The sequence below is a fragment of the Coregonus lavaretus genome (genome assembly GCF_964263955.1).
Source record: "Coregonus lavaretus genome assembly, chromosome: 9".
Lineage (NCBI taxonomy): Eukaryota > Metazoa > Chordata > Actinopteri > Salmoniformes > Salmonidae > Coregonus > Coregonus lavaretus.
The window spans coordinates 48,027,604-48,046,823 of NC_139996.1; the positions used below are offsets into that span (position 1 = coordinate 48,027,604).

The following is a 19,220-nucleotide window of genomic DNA, read 5'->3' on the forward strand; positions in this document are numbered from 1 at the left end:
GATCTGTTTGTGCTGTCTTTCCAACTCCTTTGTAACAAAAGTCAGGTGCGTATTGTCTGGCTGCTCCCTGGATTCCATTACAGGGTGTTACATTACAGAAAAAAAGGGAAAATGTGTGTGTGTGTGTGTGTGTGTGTGTGTGTGTGTGTGTGTGTGTGTTTGAGTAAAAAGAGAGAGGCCTTTTAATTAGACTAAAAGCAGCACTTGTATAGTGAGCTTGTGCCTCCACATCAATACATCACACATCCAAGACAAATTAAAGCCAAGTCCATTTGTGGGCTTCAACAAAAGGACCGCTCACAGTAGATGGAGTGTGCTCTTGTGCTGGAAGTATATTACTTTTCCATGTTGCTCTTTTACCTGCTAATTAGTCATTCATTGTGTCTTTTACATGTCTGGAACGTGTTTATTGATGAGCTGGGGCAGTTGGCATGCAGTCCTTTGTTAGAAACAGAGACGGTTGATTGGTTGGGCCAGAGGGCTGTCACTTGAAGTATAATTACTGTACATTTGTCAGGCAAGTATTTATCAATGCGGCACTAATGATGATGGCCAATCAAATCAGTTGGGAAATGATGATACAATGCAACTTTATCCAAACCAGTGCACATGATCACTATTCAATCTACAGTGAGGGAAGAAAGTATTTGATCCCCTGCTGATTTTGTACGTTTGCCCACTGACAAAGACATGATCAGTCTATCATTTTAATGGTAGGTTTATTTGAACAGTGAGCGACAGAATAACAACCAAAAAATCCAGAAAAACGCATGTCAAAAATGTTATGAATTGATTTGCATTTTAATGAGGGAAATAAGTATTTGACCCCTCTGCAAAACATGACTTAGTACTTGGTGGCAAAACCCTTGTTGGCAATCAGAGGTCAGACGTTTCTTGTAGTTGGCCACCAGGTTTGCACACATCTCAGGAGGGATTTTGTTCCACTCCTCTTTGCAGATCTTCTGCATGTCATTAAGGTTTCGAGGCTGACGTTTGGCAACTCGAACCTTCAGCTCCCTCCACAGATTTTCTACGGGATTAAGGTCTGGAGACTGGCTAGGCCACTCCAGGACCTTAATGTGCTTCTTCTTGAGCCACTCCTTTGTTGCCTTGGCCATGTGTTTTGGGTCATTGTCATGCTGGAATACCCATCCACGACCCATTTTCAATGCCCTGGCTGAGGGAAGTAGGTTCTCACCCAAGATTTGACGGTACATGCCCCCGTCCATCGTCCCTTTGATGAAGTTGTCCTGTCCCCTTAGCAGAAAAACACCCCCAAAGCATAATGTTTCCACCTCCATTTTTGACGGTGGGGATGTTGTTCTTGGGGTCATAGGCAGCATTCCTCCTCCTCCAAACACGACGAGTTGAGTTGATGCCAAAGAGCTCGATTTTGGTCTCATCTGACCACAACACTTTCACCCAGTTCTCCTCTGAATCATTCAGATGTTCATTGGCAAACTTCAGACGGCCCTGTATATGTGCTTTCTTGAGCAGGGGGACCTTGCGGGCGCTGCAGGATTTCAGTACTTCACAGCGTAGTGTGTTACCAATTGTTTTCTTGGTGACTATGGTCCCAGCTGCCTTGAGATCATTGACAAGATCCTCCCGTGTAGTTCTGGGCTGATTCCTCACCGTTCTCATGATCATTGCAACTCCACAAGGTGAGATCTTGCATGGAGCCCCAGGCCGAGGGAGATTGACAGTTCTTTTGTGTTCCTTCCATTTGCAAATAATCGCACCAACTGTTGTCACCTTCTCACCAAGCTGCTTGGCGATGGTCTTGTAGCCCATTCCAGCCTTGTGTAGGTCTACAATCTTGTCCCTGACATCCTTGGAGAGCTCTTTGGTCTTGGCCATGGTGGAGAGTTTGGAATCTGATTGATTGCTTCTGTGGATAGGTGTCTTTTATACAGGTAACAAACTGAGATTAGGAGCACTCCCTTTAAGAGTGTGCTCCTAATCTCTGCTCATTACCTGTATAAAAGACACCTGGGAGCCAGAAATCTTTCTGATTGAGAGGGGGTTAAATACTTATTTCCCTCATTAAAATGCAAATCAATTTATAACATTTTTGACATGCGTTTTTCTGGATTTTTTTGTTGTTATTCTGTCTCTCACTGTTCAAATAAACCTACCATTAAAAGTATATACTGATCATTTCTTTGTCAGTAGGCAAACATACAAAATCAGCAGGGGATCAAATACTTTTTTCCCTCACTGTAGATTGAATAGTGATCATGTGCACTGGTTTGGATAAAGTTGCATTGTATCATCATTTCCCAGGAAGCTTGTTTCCTGCTAAAGTAATCCAGAACTAATCCAGCCACTGTTTGTTGAGAGAGAGACACTCTTTATTGTCCCATCCTTGATCTTCTCTACTATCAACATTCTCGCTCTCAGCTTGGTATAGGAGCTAGTGATGTAGGCCTTAGCCCACCTCCACAACTTCACATCAACAAAACCTTTGGCAGTATTTACTTAGATGCTCGGGTGGCAAAGCATTTCTGAGAATTTAATAGCATCACAAACACACGTGTGCATGCACACACAAACTCTCGGCACAAATGTCCCTATTGTCTTTTATTTAAATGTGGTGTGAATAATGCATGCCATTGCTCCATGGAAGCACTTGCAACTTGCGTAACAGTGAAATCTCCCAGCAGCCCTGAAAGAACCTTTTTCTTCTTAGTGCACCACAGCCCAAGTAAACAATTTCTACCACATCGCTAACACAGTTTGATGCAGAACTGTATCTGTATAAAACACCATCTCTCTAATTAAAATAAACTGATACTCTGCTAATGGCTTATAAAAAGAGCCAGAAAATAGTAAAGACCTAGGAGACATTACTGTTACAGTGCCTTGCAGAAGTATTCATCCCCCTTGGCGTTTTTTCTATTTTGTTGCATTACAACCTGTAATTTAAATAGATTTTTATTTGGATTTCATGTAATGGACATACACAAAATAGTCCAAATTGGTGAAGTGAAATGAAAAAAATAACGTATTTCAAAAAAGTAAAAAAATAAAATAACGGAAAAGTGGTGCGTTCATATGTATTCATCCCCTTTGATATGAAGCCCCTAAATAAGATCTGGTACAACCAATTACCTTCAGAAGTCACATAATTAGTTAAATAAAGTCCACCTGTGTGCAATCTAAGTGTTGCATGATCTGTCACATGATCTCAGTATGTATACACCTGTTCTGAAAGGCCCAGAGTCTGCAACACCACTAAGCAAGGGGCACCACCAAGCAAGCGGCACCATGAAGACCGAGGAGCTCTCCAAACAGGTCAGGGACAAAGTTGTGGAGAAGTACAGATCAGGGTTGGGTTATAAAACAATATCAGAAACTTTTAACATCCCACAGAGCACCATTAAATCCATTATAAAAATTATTTTGAAAGAATATGGCACCACAACAAACCTGCCAAGAGAGGTCCACCCACCAAAACTCACGGACCAGGCAAGGAGAGCATTAGTCAGAGAGGCAACAAAGAGACCAAAGATAACCCTGAAGGAGCTGCAAAGCTCCACAGCGGAGATTTGGAGTATCAATCCATAGGACAACTTTAAGCCGTACACTCCACAGAGCTGGGCTTTACGGAAGACTGGCCAGAAAAAAGCCATTGCTTAATGAAAAAAATAAGCAAACACGTTTGGTGTTCGCCAAAAGGCATGTGGGAGACTCCCCAAACATATGGAAGAAGGTACTCTGGTCAGATGATGACTAAAATTGAGCTTTTTGGCCATCAAGGAAAACGCTATGTCTGGCGCAAACCCAACACCTCTCATCACCCCGAGAACACCATCCCCACAGTGAAGCATGGTGGTGGCAGCATCATGCTGTGGGGATGTTTTTCATCGGCAGCGACTGGGAAACTGGTCAGAATTGAATGATGGATGGCGCTAAATACAGGGAAATTCTTGAGGGAAACCTGTTTGTCTTCCAGAGATTTGAGACTGGGACGGAGGTTCACCTTCCAGCAGGACAATGACCCTAACCCATCCAACTTGAAGGAGCTGGAGCAGTTTTGCCTTGAAGAATGGGCAAAAATCCCAGTGGCTAGATGTGCCAAGCTTATAGAGACATACGCCAAGAGACTTGCAGCTGCAAAAGGTGGCTCTACAAAGTATTGACTTTGGGGGGGTGAATAGTTATGCACGCTCAAGTCTTCTGTTTTTTTGTCTTATTTCTTGTTTTGTTTCACATAAAAAAAATATTTTGCATCTTCAAAGTGGTAGGCATGTTGTGTAAATCAAATGATACAAACCCCCAAAAAATCAATTTTAATTCCAGGTTGTAAGGCAACAAAATAGGAAACATGCCAAGGGGGGTGAATACTTTCTCAAGTCACTGTATGTTCTGTATCACTTTACTTGTTGGTTATTGAAAGTGAAGCAACCCCTTTGTGTTACTCTGATCCCCTCTGCTGGCCTTTATATGTCATGCCAGTCACCCAGCAGCTGATGCCCCTAGACACTGACCTTGGACCATTTAGCATTTTCAGTTTAGCAATACATTTGGCTCGATGGGCACATCGGGATTTCGATTTGTTCGTCAAAGCAATTTGTGGGACAGAAAAAGGGCAGTTATTTGAAAATGTGTAGGTCCATACATACTTTCTATCTAGTTTTAGACGTTCAAACGTGGCCTGGAGTGTTTTCTTAACCCAAAATAATAATTTCTGCACTAACAGGCAAAACCCTTCTACTACTTAATGTGCATTAAAAAAAATATTATATCACAATAACTACTAGTATAACAGCCCTTGCTGAAGGTTGCTTCCATTGACAGTTGACACATTGGAAGCCATGCTCTTGGAAGCTGAGGAGTCTGTGTAATCACTTAAACCTGGATTGAGGGGCTCAGTGAATGTGGATAGGAAGAGATAGAAACTGAAAGGATAGGTGCACATTGAAACAGATTACATTTGTATTGCACAAGCTTGACCATAAAAAAATACATAATGAGTATAAAGTATTTTTTTTAAACATATTATATACAGTGTTTTACAAAATAAATCTGAACACTTTCCTAATATTGAGTTGAACCCCCTTTTGCCCTCAACGTGGTCTCTACAAGGTGTCGAAAGCATTCCACAGGGATGCTGGCCCATGTTGACTACAATGTTTCCCACGGTTGTGTCAAGTTGGTTGGATGTCCTTTGGGTGGTGGACCGACCATTCTTGATACACATGGGAAACTGTTGAGTGTGAAAAACCCAGCAGCCTTGCAGTTCTTGACACACTCAAACTAGTGTGCCTTGCACCTGCTACCATACCCCGTTCAAAGGCACTTAAATCTCAAGCCTTTGAAAGTCATTCTTTAACTTGTCTCCTCCCCTTCATCTACACTGATTTGAAGTGGATTTAACAAGTGACATCAATAAGCGATCACCTGGTCAGTCTATCGATGTCATGAAAGAGCAGGTGTTCCTAATGATTTGTACACTCAGTGTATTTTACAGTATACAATGGGTCATATGACCATTAGGTGTTTGTTATATTGTGGTGTTGTTGAATCCTCATTACTTTTGGAGATGGATGAAGCTAAGGAAGATCCGGGCCAGTATTCATAGTGTCTCAGAGTACTAGTAGGAGTGCTGATCTGGGATCAGGTCACCTCCTGTCCATGTTATCTTATTCATTATTACCTAAAAGGAAAAACTGATCCTAGATCAGCACTCATTGAGGCGCTTTATGAATACAGGCCCTAGTGGTGTATTCTGTGTGGTAAAGATGTGAGGGTCACCTTTTGATATATACTCCCCCCCCCCCCCCCCCCCCCCCCCCCCCCCCCAGGCTAAGTACACACTATTAGAATAGGGATGTGATATTCAGGACATCTGCCACATATTGGCTATTTTGTTTTCTCCTGTTTGGACAGTGAAAGAAGCTCTGAAAAGCAAGTTTCCCAATAACAGTAACTACACATCCGCTCTGCTGGGCTGGGATGCCGTTCCGTCCTCCAGTTCTGTAACCCATCTCTGGCCCATGGACTTAATCTAATGGAGTAAACAGAGGAACAGTGGGAAAACAATACAGACCCACTGACTGAAATATAATGCCAACCAAGGTCTGAGGGAATGTCACCCAGACAGACCCTCTTCACAGTGGCCAGGTGAGAACTCAAAGCGCTCACCTCAGTGTCTTCAGTTTGCAGCATGGATCTTCCAGTGAAGCAGAGAGCAGCTTCACTCCTGAGTCATCTGGGTAGTTCCAGCTCAGGTCCAGCTCTCTCAGGTTTGAGGGGTTTGACCTCAGAGCTGAAGCCAGAGAAGCACAACCTTTGTCTGTGAATCCACACTCCGACAGCCTAAAATAAAAGTATCCTTTAATTCTTCAGTTCAGGACACACAGAGAAGATAACATTTTCTTCTTTGCAAGTTTACATTTTCTTTTTTTAAGATTATCATATAGGTTTCTACTTGAGGTGTCCACCATAAGATACAAACAAGTGAGGTTTGTGGACTATTGTGTATAGCTGCTGTATAAAGAACCAAGGCATATGTACTGTAACTCTCAGACAGGAGACCTTACTTTAGCATCCCCAGTTTACAGTGTGGATTCCCCAGTCCAGAACAGAGCAGCTTCACTCCTGAATCCTGCAGCTTATTTGTACTCCGGTCAAGCTCTCTCAGACTAGAGGAGTTTGAGCTGAGAGCTGAAGCCAGAGCTTGACAGCAGTTCTCAGTAAGTTTACAGATATTCAGCCTTGACAAAAAAAAAGATACATTTCAACATTACGCTACACAATGACGGCAAGGCACACACGATCACCTATGATTTTCTATAGTTATTCACAGTTGTGCTATTATGGCCCCAACACTCACCTCAGTGTCTTCAGTTTGTGTGGATCCTCCAGTACAGCAGAGAGCAGTTTCACTCCTGAGTCACCTGGATAATTGCAGCTCAGGTCCAGCTCTCTCAGGTTTGAGGGGTTTGACCTCAAGAGCTGAAGCCAGAGAAGCACAGCCTTCCTCTGTGACACTACAACGTGATATATTGCGGGGAGAAGGAGGAAAGCTCTTTGTGTCTGCTATGTGTGTCACTTTCTGAGGAATGCCATTATATCACGTCTCGAGGTTCCTTATTGTCAAAATATCTACCATTTTATGTGTTGCGTATCATTGAGCTGTAATGGGGCCAATGCTCACCTCAGTGTCTCCAGTTTACAGAGTGGATCCTATAGTGCAGGGTTTCCCAAACTCGGTGCATGTTTTTTGAGTTTTTGCCCTAGCACTACACAGCTGATTCAAAAAATACTCATCATCAAGCTTGGATTATTTGAATCAGCTGTGTAGTGTTAGGAGTGGTCCCTTGGGGACCCGAGTGCAGCAGAGAGCAGGCTCACGCCGGAGTCTCCTGGATTACTCTCACTCAGATCCCACTCTCTCAGGTGGGAGGGGTTTGACTTCAGAGCTGAAGCCAGAGAAGCACAGCTTTTCCCAGTGACTCTACAACATGACAGACTGCGCAGAGAAAAAGTTAGTTATTTTATAACATTTATTCTAGTGTCAAAATTGACCACAAAGTGTAAATATAATTATTTTGGTCATAAAGCCAGTCTCGTCCAAAACAGAGATTTGCGAGACAATGAGGAAAAAATGATCTGTCACGAAATTAAGGGTACGTAACAGTTTTCCTTGGGTTGGGTTTATCTCAATACTGCCCACAGCTGGCAGCACCCAAGTAAACACCAATTCGGAGTGTAGCTGCACGGGACCGACCATAATGCCCAGCACACTGACCATGGTCAATTTGGTTTCACTTTGGATATCCCCGTGGGGCTAGTTGGGGACCATCAATAAATTACACAATGTACATGGGACAATATTTACAAACTTCAATAGCTCCAAATTTCAATGACTTAAAAACCTCAAACCAACTATAAATTGTAGAAATTCGTATACAAATATTGAAAACATTTAAAGAGAACTAAAAGGCGTGCAACATGAAAATATTGTGTCATTTACATTGTGAAATGTATCGACGGTCCCTAACTAGCCCCACAGATAGGCTATCCAAAGTCAAACCAATTTTGCGACAGTCACACACCAGCCGGCTGAAGCAAATTGGCTAAAGAAGTTGGCCTAGGCTACTTCCAGACACAAGATCTGGTTAGACTGTTTCAAGTTATCTAGAAGGGTGAGTGACCGTAACTGTGTACTGTCTTGGCAGAGTGATGTAAGAGTGTCTGCTAAATGACTAAAATGTACAAAAAGCTTCCCATGTGCGAACACACACACACGAGACACCCACATCAAAGCACGCCTCCAAGATCCAAATCTCGTTCTGTCACATTTCATAATAAGGAGGATTGAAACGGAGGCTAAATCAGTTCAGCCCCCCTTTAAGTTATACACTGTTCCAACAAGCTAACAAGGCTTTCTCAAGCTGCTCTATTGAAATGGTCTTATTTTCCCAACTGATCTGTGAGTGCATCTTTATTATTACCAATATATGATGAGAGGTACTGTATGGCAGTACTCACACAGCTGTTCTGGAGGCTTTGACCACCGGTAGCATCCTTAGAAGACCCTCATCTGATCTGGAGTATTTTCTCAGCTCAAACACATCCAGCTCCTCTTCTGAAGTCAACACCATAACAACCCAAGCGGAGAAACGGGTCCAGGTGTCCATTGGCACTCTGAATGGTTTGATCCACGGCACTCTTGTAGAGGTCGATTGTAGGTGTGGACTTGGATTGCTGTTTCAACATTAGATTTCTGTTTCTGTATAAAGCAGCGAGAAAGTCCTGAATGCTAAGATGTTTAAAGCAGTACACCTTCCCCTTCTTCAGCCCACACTCCTCTCTGAAGACTTGTGTGCACACTCCTGAGTACACTGACGCTTCTCTGACATCAATGCCACACTCTCTCAGGTCTTCCTCATAGAAGATTAGATTGTCCTTTTCCAGCTGTTTTAAAGGCCAGTTTGCCCAGTTTCAGAATAATCTCTTAATTTGTGTTCCACTCAGGATCTTTCCCACTTCTTGTTTCTTAACCTCGTCTGAAAGATCAGGAAGTGAAAGTTCATTTGTGTCAGCGTCTTGGGGATCTCTCCACTCTCTGCCCCACCCAACTGCCTCTCTAGAACAGTTGCTGCAATCCAACAGAAGACTGGTATGTGGCACATGATGTAGAGGCTCCTTGATGATTTCATGTGCGTGATGTTTCTTCTAGCCATGTTCGAAGAATGGATTCTCTTCCTGAAGTACTCCTCCTTCTGTGGGTCATCGAACCCTCGTACCTCTGTCACCTGGTCAACACAGTCGGGAGAAATATGATTGGCTGCTGCAGGTCGGGATGTTATCCAGAGGAGAGCATTAGGAAGCAGACTCCCCTCAATGAGGTTTGTCAGCAGCACATCCACTGAGGTTTACTCTGTGACATCCCTCAAACTGTTATTGTTCTGGAAGTCTAAAGGAAGTTGACATTCATCCAGACCATCAAAGATGAAGAGAACTTTGAAGTCATCATTAATGAATATTTCTGATTCCTTTGTATCCTTGAAAAAACAATGAAGGAGTTCTATCAAACTGTGTTGTTTCCCCTCCATCAAATTCAGCTCCCTAAAAGGAAGAGTGAATATCCATTGGATATGTGGGCAGTGACAACACACCCATCACTCTTCATAAACACACAGCTGAGGACAGGAGACTTTGATCTCTCCTGTTGAAGCCTGTCAAAGGCAATTAGAAAACACTGTTTTCAGCTGGAATAAACAGCAATTGCATCCTCTGAAAAAATACACCTGTCTGTATGCCTAAGATGCCTAACTCAGAATGTAATGGTAGCAGGGCTGCCGGCAAACATGTCGCAAGCTGGCATTTGCCCCAGGCCTTTTCTATCCAGTGGGGCAGCGCCCCACCACTTTAAAAAAAATACTGACGCAAAAGCATTAAAAAGAGGGACAAAGTACTGTTTTTTTTTTTAAAGCCTGATTTGCCTCATGATTTCTCAACTCGCGCACAATTTATCGGTCCTTCACATCGGAGTGCTGCAGGTTATGTGTGTGTCTTTGATTACGGAAACCACAGATCTGCTGTATGGGATGAAAACAAGATTATTTTTTTTAGTCTGATCAACTGTAGGCTACTAACAACAGCAGCTGCATACAGCCTACTATGCACCCTGTCCATCTGGTCAGGGTAAACAAAGCGGTAATGTTATGTATTTACAGTGCCTTCAAAGTATTCATACTCCTTGACTTATTCCACATGTTGTTGTGTTACAGCCTGAATTCAAAATGTATTCATATAAACTACCAGTCAAAAGTTTGAACATACCTACTGATTCAAGGGGTTTTCTTTATTTGTACTATTTTTTACATTGTAGAGTAATAGTGAAGACATCAAAACTATGAAATAACACATATGGAATCATGTAGTAATCAAAAAAAGTGTTAAACAAATCAAAATATATTTTATATTTGAGATTCTTCAAATAGCCACCCTTTGCCTTGATGACAGCTTTGCACACTCTTGGCATTCTCTCAACCAGCTTCATGAGGTAGTCACCTGGAATGCATTTCAATTAACAGGTGTGCCTTCTTAAAAGTTAATTTGTAATTTATTTCCTTCTTAATGCGTTTGATCTATTCAGTTGTGTTGTGACAAGGTAGGGGGGGTATACAAAAGATAGCCCTACTTGGTAAAAGTCCATATTATGGCAAGAACAGCTCAAATAAGCTAAGAGAAACGACAGTCCATCATTACTTTAAGACATGAAGGACAGTCAATACGGAACATTTCAAGAACTTTGAAAGTTTCTTCAAGTGCAGTCGCAAAAACCATCAAGCACTATGATGAAACTGGCTCTCATGAGGACCGCCACAGGAATGGAAGACCCAGAGTTACCTCAGCTGCAGAGGATAGAGTTACCAGCCTCAGAAATTGCAGCCCAAATAAATGCTTCACAGAGTTCAAGTTACAGACACATCTCAACATCAACTGTTCAGAGGGGACTGGGCGGCAGGTAGCTTAGTGGTTAAGAGCGTTGTGCCAGTAACCAAAAGGTAGCTGGTTCTAATCCCCGAGCCGACTAAGTGAAAAATATGTTGATGTGCCCTTGAGCAAGGCACTTAACCATAATTGCTCCTGTAAGTCGCTCTGGATAAGAGCGTCTGCTAAATGACTAAAAATGAAAAAATGAAAATGACTGTGTGAATCAGGCCTTCATGGTCGAATTGCTGCAAAGAAACCACTACTAAAGGACACCAATAAGAAGAAGAGACCTGCTTGGGCCAAGAAACACGAGAAATTGACATTAGACCGGTGGAAATTTGTCCTTTGGTCTGGAGTCCAAATTGGAGAGTTTTGGTTCCAACCGCTGTGTCTTTGTGAGACGCGGTGTGGGTGAACGGATTCAAGGCACACTTAACCAGCATGGCTACCACAGCATTCTTCAGCTACACGCCATCCAATCTGGTTTGGGTTTAGTGGGACTATCATTTGTTTTTCAACAGGACAATGACCCAACACACCTCCAGGCTGTGTAAGGGCTATTTTACCAAGAAGGAGAGTGATGGAGTGCTGCATCAGATGACCTAGCCTCCACAATCCCCCGACCTCAACCAAATTGAGATGGTTTGGGATGAGTCGGACCGCAGAGTGAAGAAAAAGCAGCCAACAAGTGCTCAGCATATGTGGGAACTACTTTAAGACTGAAAAAGCATTCCAGGTGAAACTGGTTGAGAGAATGCCAAGAGTGTGCAAAGCTGTCATCAAGGCAAAGGGTGGCTATTTGAAGAATCTCAAATATAAAATATATTTTGATTTGTTTAACACTTTAGTTTTTTGGTTACTACATGATTCCATGTAGTTTTGATGTCTTCACTATTATTCTACAATGTAAAAAATTGTACAAATAAAGAAAAACCCTTGAATGAGTAGGTGAGTCCAAACTTCTGTATGTTTATTTTATTTATTTATTTACACACACACACACACACACACACACACACACACACACACACTACCGTTCAAAAGTTTGGGCTCACTTAGAAATGTCCTTGTTTTCGAAAGAAAAGCAATTTTTTTGTCCATGTTAAAATAACATCAAATTGATCAGAAATACAGTGTAGACATTGTTAATGTTGTAAATGGCTATTGTAGCTGGAAACGGCTGATTTCTAATGGAATATCTACATAGGCGTACAGAGGCCCATTATCAGCAACCATCAGTCCTGTGTCCCAATTTCACGTTGTTTGCTAATCCAAGTTTATCATTTTAAAAGGCTAATTGATCATTAGAAAACCCTTGTGCAATTATGTTAGCACAGCTGAAAACTGTTGTGCTGATTAAAGAAGCAATACAACTGGCCTTCTTGAGACTAGTTGAGTATCTGGAGCATCAGCAATTGTGGGTTTGATTACAGGATCCAAAATGGCCAGAAACAAATAACTTTCTTCTGAAACTCATCAGTCTATTCTTGTTCTGAGAAATTAAGGCTATTCCATGCGAGAAATTGCCAAGAAACTGAAGATCTCGTACAACGCTGTGTACTACTCCCTTCACAGAACAGCGCAAACTGGCTCTAACCAGAATAGAAAGAGGAGTGGGAGGCCCCGGTGCACAACTGAGCAAGAGGACAAATACAGTAGAGTGTCTAGTTTGAGAAACAGAAACCTCACAGGTCCTCAACTGGCAGCTTCATTAAATAGTACCTGCAAAACACCAGTCTCAACGTCAACAGTGAATAGGCGACTCTGGGATACCCCCTGAAAACAAAAGGAAAAAAAGAAAAGGGCCTAATTGGTAGATCTTTTTTTAATTTTTATAAAGCAGACATTAAATATCCCTTTGAGCATGGTGAAGTTATTAATTACACTTTGGATGGTGTGTCAATAAAAATATACAGGTGTCCTTCCTAACTCAGTTGCCGGAGAGGAAGGAAACCGCTCAGGGATTTCACCATGAGGCCAATGTTGATTTTAAAACAGTTTAATGGCTGGAATAGGATAAAACTGAGGATGGATCAACAACATTGTAGTTACTCCACAATACTAACCTAATTGACAGAGTGAAAAGAAGGAATACAGAATACAAATATTCAAAAACATACATCCTGTTTGCAACAAGCCACTAACGTAATACTGCAGAAAATGTGGCAAAATCCTAGCGGAAAACCTGGTTGTCTGCTTTCCACCAGACACTGGGAGATGAATTCACCTTTCAGCAGGACAATAACCTAAAACACAAAGCCAAATCTACACTGGCGTTGCTAACCAAGAAGACATTGAATGTTCCTGAGTGGCCAAGTTACAGTTTTGACTTAAATTTACTTGAAAATCTATGGCAAGACCTGAAAGTGGCAAATTTGACAGAGCTTGAAGAATTTTGAAAAGAATAATGGACAAATGTTTCACAATCCAGGTGTGGAATGCTCATGGAGACTTACCCAGAAAGACTCACAGCTCTAATCACTGCCAAAGGTGTTTCTACAAAGTATTGACTCAGGGGTGTGAATACTTATGTAAATTAGATTTATATATTTCATTTTCAATACATTTTGCAAACATTTCAAAAAACATGTTTTCACTTTGTCATTATGGGGTATCGTGTGTAGACGGTGAGAGAAAAAAATATATTTCATCCATTTTGAATTCAGGCTGTAACACAACAAAATGTGGAATAAGTCACGGGGTATGAATACTTTCTGAAGGCAGTTTATTGAATGTGTCCAGCTCGCTAATAATCACTGAAATGAAAGCTAGACAGTCAGGGACCATCAAATTCCAAAAACGATAGAGGACTATTATAGATGTTTTTTTTGCCGGTGAAGAAATATAAAAACAATTCAGTGCGGCTCTCCAAACCTCGTTGAGACCAAATGCGGCTCCAGGGCAAAATCAGTTTGACACCCCTGGTCTAGCTGCTCAGACTAGCATGGTCTAGCTGCTTTTTGAGCTTCAAACTATGATTATCTGCAAATAAGTTACAAAATCATTCTCTGAAGATGGTGAAGCCTCACTGTAAAAACAATAAATAGTGGGGAGAGTACGTCATTCCGCTCCATGCTAATTTTTCCTGTGCGTAAATAAATATATCATCCTGTGAACCCCGTTCATTGCTGCTCTAAGCTGTATTTCCTATTGGAATCCAGCAAGAGTGGATCCCGACAATCTGCATTCAGAATGACTGCCAGGGTTAGAAAGATAAATAAATGAGACTACCTAAACCATCTAAACTGGAACAACCATTTCAGTAACAGATGCAGTTAGATTTATAATTGTTTGTTTCAATATCTGTGTTTTTGCATCTGATTAATTATCTTATCTAATGCTACACAAAGATAAATAGCATACATTTTTGTAAACTAATCCAATCTGTTAGTTGGACTTATTGCACCCGTTACTGAAATGGTTGTTCCAGATTAGATGGTTTAGGTAGTCTCATTTATTCAACTTTCTACCCTGGCAGTCATTCTGAATGCATATTGTGGGTGAAGAAAAATTCCCATTATTGGATATCACCACTCTGGCTGGATTCCAATAGGAATTAAACATCACTTTGCAAGCCAGCATGATGTGACTTGATGCTGGTTTTGCTGGTTACCAGTTTATGCTGGTCACTAGAGATGGGCATTTGAGTCTTTTCAGTGAGCCGGCTCATTTGGCTCCGTTCAGCTAAAAGAGCCGTTCAATTGACTCCCAAACTGCTCTACGTTCAGTAACGCTAAAAAATCTACCTAAAACTATGAAAAACTAGAACATTTGATTTCCTGAAGAAAATGTGTGTGCTTGCTAGCTTGTCTCAAAGTATTTATGGTTGTGAAATAAGTTAATGGTAGTGACTACAGTAGTAATAATAATAATAATAATAATATGCCATTTAGCAGACGCTTTTATCCAAAGCGACTTACAGTCATGCGTGCATACATTTTTTTTTTTGTGTATGGGTGGTCCCGGGGATCGAACCCACTACCTTGGCGTTACAAGCGCCGTGCTCTACCAGCTGAGCTACAGAGGACCACGTAATGGTAGTGTCTGGTTATAGTTGAAAAAGTAGGTAAATGGAATGATTGATTGATTTGATTCATTCGGTGTAGGCCGTCATTGTAAATAAGAATTTGTTCTTAACTGACTTGCCTAGTTAAATAAAGGTAAAATAATTAAATTAAATTAATTGATTGATAGGATAGCCTGAACCTGAGAAAGTTGGTTTGGTGTCTCTAGCTTGAACGGTTCAGGAGTTACTATTACTGTTGGTGGGTTATTTTATGCTAATTGATGGTAATTTATATAGTTTTAATTCATAACATTTTGAAAATGTTAAACTTGTTTTAATTTTGTAGCTGCAATGATTAAAGAGCAGTAGCATTTGAATGTCTACCACTGTGTTCTTAGGGTTGGCATTGAATTCATGAAGTTGTATGCTAATTAAAACTGGTTATAGTTTAATAAAGGCGTTAGAGAAATTGATGCCAGCTTGAACATTTTAAGTTGGACTAGCATAACTGACCAAGGAGCAGCGCCATTTTGAAAAGCTACCACTGTATTCCTATGGTTCTCATTCAAACCCATGTTAATTTATGCACATTTTAAAATGTATAGTTGAAAAAGTTTAGATGGATGGAAATTGATTGCTTGATAGGATAAGAGAGTCTGAACATGAGTAGTTGGTTTGGTGCATAAAATGTGGTGAGTAGTTGACACATTTATTTCTTTAAAAATGAAGGAGAACCAAGGGAGTGAGAGAGAGCTATATTTCGTTGTATTGTTTTCATTTATCTAGCGAATGCAGCTAGCTAATTTAGCCTACTCAAACACCCGGCTCAAACAGAGAGGGAAGCTATGTTCACTAGCTGGCTATGGCCATCCAACACTGGAACTCTTCCAAGTCAAGGTAAGCTTTTGGTTTTATTAATTTATTGCCACCAGGGCCCGCCGGTGTAACTGCTAAACTGCTGCTGAGTGTACACTGTACTGCATGATTGTAGCGGGTTTACTAATATGTTAGTTGTAGCAGCTATGTTGACTGATGTTACCTAATATGGTGACAACGATATAGGCTGTGTGTAGCGGTTAGTGGTTATGATAGGAAGGTTTGGCTTAAAGTTTTTTCACCTGGTCACAGACCACTGATGTGTTGTGCACTGAAGTCCACAAGCGAAGGGAAATGGTGAGAGGAGGAGAGCGCGTAGATGCGAGAAGGAGTTATACAACGAGTAAAGCGATCATGCTTTTGTATATGGCTGCTATGAAAGTGAACTGTGTTTGCATGTGATCAGGGGATAAACATACCTGAATTTGTCCAATAGAAACTCTCGTTTGCAACTGTTGGACTAATGATTACAGCTAGATGCAGTCAAGAGTGTGCAAAGTGGTATTGAATGTGTCACTGTCTGTCACCTTGATTACTCAAATTTTTCTCTTGACCTGTGCACCTACGTTGTAAACTTTCAGTCATAGGTTGTAGCAACCTCATGATGGGTATAGGGAAAATTAGTGTCATGTAGTAGCCTAAAGCCACCGATGTTACATTTAGCTGGAATATGAATGACAGTCATCCAATATGCTGTAATAGAAATAAGGCCATGCTCATGAAAAAAACCCTGGCATTGACCGCCACTGATCTACATTTATCACTCCAGTATCCCTGCACATTGTAAGTATTGTACATATGGTATTGGAATTGGAACTGACCCAGTATATAGCTTCTTCTTTTCTTGTGTTCTTAATTTTATTTCTCGTGTGTTTATTGATTGATTACTTCATTGTTGGGTTTAGGGCTTGCAATACAGGCATTTCACTGTACTTGTGCACGTGACATTAAATATTGAAACTTGAATTGACTTGATTTGTGCATCAAATGCTAAAAAATTTGCATTTGAAACAGTGGCCAGGCAAACAAAACCAAAGCATGGATTGCTGTCATACGTTGTCCATAGACTGCTTACAGGGTAAGGAAACCAATATGTCATTTTGTAATATGGGTGAACTATCACTTTAATTGAGCATCTGACGCAATTATGCAAGATTTTAGTTCTGGGTTTCTGAGATTACCATTGGTGTATTAATACTCTTAAAATGAGTGGCTAAATGTGATGTCACATCGATCCCCAATAAGCAGGCTTCCTGAATTCAAGTTGACACTAAAGAGGAAGCCATTAACTTTATCAATGTGAACAATCTGGTTTCATTGTAATATCATCCATGATTTTGACTGTTCAGGACCTTTAAATTAACCTTTTAAGGAGATTATAATACACAGAAATGTTCACACAACCACATCATGACTATGCAAAAAATGTGATGCAGAGAAATCACTTCTAATAATAGACACCATACTGCCTTACTGCCACAAACCTACTCCCTCAAACAGTGATCAGTTAAATGTTGATTGTTTTTGTCAACTTAATAATTGTACTTACTGTGTTGTCTTCTCTATGGCTAGCTTTCAATGTTTTCCATTTACCTCTCTGTCCTCTCAAAATGGATCCTGCCTGGTCAGCCAGAGGGAAAGTTAAGCTTTTGCTTTCACGTCACGTCCTGACGTGGGTGAGCTATCAACACAATAAAGACACACCATCACACAGCTATGGCCAAGTTGACTTATTTCACAGACTCTACAAATATTGGACAAACTACAAAAAACTATACAGTGTCAATTAGACTATGGACTCTACAATGTCGGCTACAATACTTTCTGTAGCTAATTTTGGTTATAACTTAAGAGTTTGTTTGTTTTTGCTGTTTCCAAACTAAGTTTGAACAAAGTTATTGAATGTACACTAGATAGCAGTATTACTACAGTGCAGCACTGTAAAACATCAGCAAAGTAGATCACACATAAAATCTGTTCCAGCTTATATATGGAGAAAACATTTTACAGTGACCTACCCCTGACATGACCTCCATTCATGTTTGTATGTTATTTAAAAATATACATTTTAATAGAGATCAAGAAAGTTAGCATGGGCATGATGTAAAGGTCAGGGAATTCACTGCAACTGGTTTTAGACCACTACCTCACGTGGAGAGGAAGCTATTAGTTTGTATTTAAAGGTAGACTCAGCAATATGACGTAGATGCACAAAGTAAACACATTTTTTTTGCATTTTATTGCATGACATAAGTATTTGATCACCTACCAACCAGTAAGAATTCCAGCTCTCACAGACCTGTTAGTTTTTCTTTAAGAAGCCCTCCTGTTCTCCACTCATTACCTGTATTAACTGCACCTGTTTGAACTCGTTACCTGTATAAAATACACCTGTCCACACACTCAATCAAACAGACTCCAACCTCTCCACAATGGCCAAGACCAGAGAGCTGTGTAAGGACATCAGGGATAAAATTGTAGACCTGCACAAGGCTGGGATGGGCTACAGGACAATAGGCAAGCAGCTTGGTGAGAAGGCAACAACTGTTGGCGCAATTATTAGAAAATGGAAGAAGATCAAGATGACGGTCAATCACCCTCGGTCTGGGGCTCCATGCAAGATCTCACCTCGTGGGGCATCAATGATCATGAGGAAGGTGAGGGATCAGCCCAGAACTACACGGCAGGACCTGGTCAATGACCTGAAGAGAGCTGAGACCACAGTCTCAAAGAAAACCATTAGTAACACACTACGCCGTCATGGATTAAAATCCTGCAGCGCACGCAAGGTCCCCCTGCTCAAGCCAGCGCATGTCCAGGCCCGTCTGAAGTTTGCCAATGACCATCTGGATGATCCAGAGGAGGAATGGGAGAAGGCCATGTGGTCTGATGAGACAAAAATAGAGCTTTTTGGTCTAAACTCCACTCGCCGTGTTTGGAGGAAGAAGAAGGATGAGTACAACCCCAAGAACACCATCCCAACCGTGAAGCATGGAGGTGGAAACATCATTCTTTGGGGATGCTTTTCTGCAAAGTGGACAGGACAACTGCACCATATTGAGGGGAGGATGGATGGGGCCATGTATCGCGAGATCTTGGCCAACAACCTCCTTCCCTCAGTAAGAGCATTGAAGATGGGTCGTGGCTGGGTCTTCCAGCATGACAACGACCCGAAACACACAGCCAGGGCAACTAAGGAGTGGCTCCGTAAGAAGTATCTCAAGGTCCTGGAGTGGCCTAGCCAGATTCCAGACCTGAACCCAATAGAAAATCTTTGGAGGGAGCTGAAAGTCCGTATTGCCCAGCGACAGCCCCGAAACTTGAAGGATCTGGAGAAGGTCTGTATGGAGGAGTGGGCCAAAATCCCTGCTGCAGTGTATGC

The 19,220-nt window shown here is 41.4% G+C and overlaps 1 long non-coding RNA gene across 6 annotated transcripts; it reads right to left on the reverse strand.

Annotated features, from left to right (window-relative positions):
- Positions 1-5,801: 5,801 nt before the first annotated feature.
- LOC311135282 lies at positions 5,802-17,465 on the reverse strand. 6 transcript variants are annotated; one of them, XR_014613756.1, is made up of 6 exons: positions 17,388-17,461; positions 7,166-10,055; positions 6,842-6,998; positions 6,549-6,722; positions 6,151-6,324; positions 5,802-6,013 (listed from the first exon to the last, which is right to left on the reverse strand). It is a non-coding gene; the product is annotated as an uncharacterized lncRNA (long non-coding RNA). The 6 variants fall into 6 exon arrangements; XR_014613754.1 differs by having other exon boundaries at positions 6,549-6,998; positions 7,166-9,269; positions 17,388-17,465; XR_014613755.1 differs by having other exon boundaries at positions 6,549-6,998; positions 7,166-9,692; positions 17,388-17,464.
- Between the last annotated feature and the right edge of the window lie 1,755 nt (positions 17,466-19,220).